The sequence below is a fragment of the Panthera pardus genome, unplaced genomic scaffold (genome assembly GCF_024362965.1).
Source record: "Panthera pardus isolate Hobbes unplaced genomic scaffold, ASM2436296v1 HiC_scaffold_231, whole genome shotgun sequence".
Lineage (NCBI taxonomy): Eukaryota > Metazoa > Chordata > Mammalia > Carnivora > Felidae > Panthera > Panthera pardus.
The window spans coordinates 29949-34317 of record NW_026526801.1 but is presented as its reverse complement, the minus strand read 5'-3'; positions in this window follow the sequence as shown (position 1 = coordinate 34317).

Below are 4369 nucleotides of genomic sequence, written 5' to 3'. Positions count from 1 at the left end.
GACGGGCACATCCAGTCCTATGGAACAGCAGTGTTGACATAGGACATGGTGGCCTTGCTCCCTACCCGAGGTGGGAAAGCTTTCAGTGCTTCATCTCCGTGTGTGTTCAACGAAGGGAAAGTGTTTTATAGTTCTCTTTACCAAACTGAAGATGTACTCTTTTATAGTTGGTTCTCTGAAAACTTTTATCACTCTCATTCATATATTCATTCTTTCTTTTCCATGAGCACAAATAGGTTTTAAGCTGTGCAGGAAGTGGAAGAGAATTAAACCTACCTGAGAGAGTGAGGGAGATGCTTTCATCTGTCTTTCTTTTTTAATTTTTTAAAAGTTTATATATATTTGAGAGAGAGAAAGACAGAACCCAAGTGGGGGAAGGGCAGAGAGAGAGGAAGACAGAATGCGAAGCAGGCTGGAGGCTCCGAGGTGTCAGCAGAGAGCCCGACATGGCATTTGAACTCGGTAGCCATAAGATCATGACCTGAACCCAAGTCAGATATTTAACTGACGGAGCCACCCAGGGGCCCCTCAGCTGTCATTTAATACTTTGGCTTTTATCACGACTGATTTATTTCTACTTCTACTTTGGTGACAAAGAGACAAGGAAGGAAGCCTGCTGAGACAGATACCATTCCCTCTTGTCTGATATGAGGGTGGATGAGAGGATACTTATGACATGGAAAAAATGGCATTTTCTCTCGCCCTTCTCCTGCTGGGTTCTTCACTTCCTTAGACTCCCTGTCCATCCTCACTTTCTTAAAATCCTGAGTCATCATTTTCATGATCACAATCCATCCCACATACCCCTCCCCTCAAGGTTTAATTCCACCCGCCTCACTAACCACCCACCCCATCAAATCCAAATACTGTTCCCTCTGCAGCTGAGTCTCCAGCTGCCTGGCTGCAGGTGCACATGGCCATGATGACTGACCCTGCTGCTCTTTGGGGCATCCCAAGTCAGACACCCTGTGATCCTTCATTTCTCACATTCCTCGCTGTAGTCCATTGTTAGGGCTGTCCGTATCTACAGTGCACAGTCAGACTTCCTCAGTCTCCTTGAAGTGAGAAAATATCTTCCATCCAGAATCCACACTGGAAAGTAGAAGCTAGAAGATAAGTTTCATGGCATCACCCACTAATTGTTAACAGGCTCATGTTTTGTTTTCTTATCGACGACAAAAGATGATATTCACTGTGGGGGATGAGCTTAGGAGTCCCCTGGGCTTACACCAACGGGTTCATACGACATAAAGAAACACAAAGCCATAGGATGCTCACAACTGAATTTGGGCAAACCAGATTGGCACCCCAAGACTAGGGGGATGTAAAGGCACCCCAGAATAGAAAGGGGTGCAGAACCCCCACAGTAGAGAAGAAGGGGAAAAGGCCTAAAATAAGATCAGGCACAAAGGCTCCCCATACAAAGGTATATGAGGTAAGCAAGATTAGGCGTTCAGGGCAGAAGCACTCTCCAACTTAGTACTATAGCAGAAAAACTGCTTTCACTGGAGGAAAGGACCAAGTTAGGTAAAGAGGTAAATTGAGTTACAGACCTCTACACTGCAGGCAAAGCAGCCCAGAGCAAAGATGGTTAACAAAAGAAAAGGTGCCTTGTTAACCCTGAGGTTGTTCCCCCTGTCTGCCTTAGCCCCTAGGCTGGCTCCTTGCTGACAGCAGACAGGCGGACTTGGGAATTGAAATCACAAACCAGGAGATCATGACTTGAGCTGAGGTCAGACATTTAACTGACTAAGCCGCCCAGGGCCGCCTGTTAGCACAATGTTTTTAAACTAAATACCCTGAGCCATCTGAAAGCAGAACTGAAGGGGTCCCCAGGTGGGAAAAAAATCTCTGTATACAAAGAGGAGACAGCTTTCCTGCCCCAAGAGCACTCTTTGAAGCCCCCAGCTATTTTCTGTGGTCTGTGCCCTGCAGGTTCTACTTGCCCAGCACCCATACTGAGCACTTTCCTGGGAGGAAAAGAAAAAAGAAATGCAACAAGGTCAGGAGTTCAGGGTTTGAGGGGACCAAAGGGGATGCCAACCTACCAGTCTCCAGCAGGCCAGGAAATAGCCTGAGTGCTTCAGAGACAATGACCCAGAGGGAAAAGTCCCAGCCCAGGAACAAAAGTAAACTTTGACCTAAATCACATGCTTGAGTTGTTTTTGCAGGATTGAAAACTTGCCCCACAGGTTAATGAGGTTAAAACAGTCACCAGCGGGACCCCCGCTGACAACCCTTCTTTTTCACAGGAATGTTCCCGTATTTCAGAGGCAAACAGCAGAAAGAGCCTGGGAGCCTAGACCAGTTTTATCTCCTGCAACAGCTCCACCAGTGCAGATGGACCAGGGAGTGTCCTCCAGGGACCTCTGCCTCTTTATAACGTTAAGTCTCTGCCCTAGGAGGAGGACAAGCTTCATTGACCTACCACATGATGGGGACACAGCTCCTATTCTCCATATTCCTGCACAACCTCAGGCCCACTCTTGCATAAGATGACAAAACTCCCTTTTCTGGGTATCCATCCTAACCCTGAACAAAAGGAACCCACTCGCCTCCACTCAGGGAGTCACAGCTTTGATAATTCTTGTCCCTGATCCCCTTATCTGTGGCAAATAAAGTTTCCTTTGGGTGACAGCATCTGCTGAAGCCTCTGCCTGTACCTCACCAAGGAGTGAACTCAAAGTAGCTCCAACACTTCTAAGTAATATATTTCATCCCTTAACTTGGAAACCTGTCTTCTTCTCTCTACTCTCTACCTGTGGTTTTAGTGACATTTAAGTCTATTAATAAGAAATTTCAGACAAATATTAAGTAGCAGTTTTCTTAAAATTATCTTTGTCTGCTCATTTTCACCCTTTATATCAAAGTAAGTTAGAAAAAAATGAAATAATTTTAAAGGTATCTGTTGTTAAGAATCCCTGGTGGCCTCGCGCCCAGGCTCACACCACAAATCATGAGCGTCAGTGGAAAGAGAAGTCAGTTCCCGAAAAGGCTGCGGGTGACAAAAGGGGAAAGCTAGCCGTGGATCTGAACCACCATCACTGGAAAAAGCCCCTGAGAGTGAAGACACAGGACAGCAAGTGGAGAGACCCAAGCCCTGACCCCAGGACGGGCATCCAGGGCGAGCAATAGTGACACGGGAGGTCTCAGATACAGTGCTGTGGGCAGATGGGTGCGAAAGTTAAGTCAGGAGGGATGCTCTGGAAACATCTCACGAAGGAAAAAGAGGGCGGAGGTGACATGTAGAGTCTGCCGGGCATGAGGGAATGGGAAAAAGAGAAAGGCCACAGAGCCCACCTGCCCACCACAAGGAAAGGAAAAATGTATGAGACAAAAACTTGAAAAATGGACGGTAACACATAATACTATTTTTCATAATAATAAACAACACCGGCTAAATTATTGAACAAAATTTCAGCATGCAGAAATCTACAAAATAAAAAATGACAATGGGGGACAATATTCATCGGAAAATAAACTTTTAAAAAAGAATCTGTCATTACACACCATCATGGAAAATAATTCTGTTATTTCGACAGCCTCTATTAAAATTGCAGCCATCTAGATAGATCCGCGTGTCCTCGGCACAAGATGAACACGTCTCTAGAGGAAACGATGAAACGTTCCCTGTATTTAAATATGGTGCCCGTGATGTTCCTCCAACAATGCACACGCTGATGCCATGAAAGGTGCGCTTCCGGGGGCACGTGGTCTGTGATTCGGCACCTGTGAAATGTGCACAACAGGAAAATCACTGCAGACAGAAAGGAATTTTTGGCTCCAAAGGGCTGATGCAGGGGGGCCATGGACTCACTGCTCAGGGGTCAGGGTTTGTTCTGTAGGTGATGGAAATGTTGTCACTTTGATCCTGATGATGTTCGCCAAACTCAGGAAACATACTACAGACCACTGAATCGTACCATTTAAATGACTGCACTTTATGCCTGTAAATGATCTTAAGAGATTTGTCTTATTTTCAGAAGAAAACAACATGAGGTGAAGCTACTGTCACTGACTCTTCATAGTTGTTCTGTGCTCAGAGAGTCAGACCCTCAGACCCTCCAGGGTGTCCACAGTCTCCCTGTTTATTTGTCACTGGCATTGACCATGGGAAACAGGGGCACGTTGCTGTATCATTTGCCCACGGGCTTAGAGCACTGTGTCAGTAATGACCAGCCTCGTCCTCAGGCTGCAGGCCCGAGATGATCAGAGAGGCCCTGTTCTCGAGAACCCAGCTGGGATCCCAGAAGGCCCAGTGCTTCTGAGCATTTCAGATTTGGGGACACGGTGGGGAATCTGTGGGTACCAGCCCACATAATACGACCCAGCATTTTTGCTGATTCCAGTGCAGGTGAGGGTGACCTTC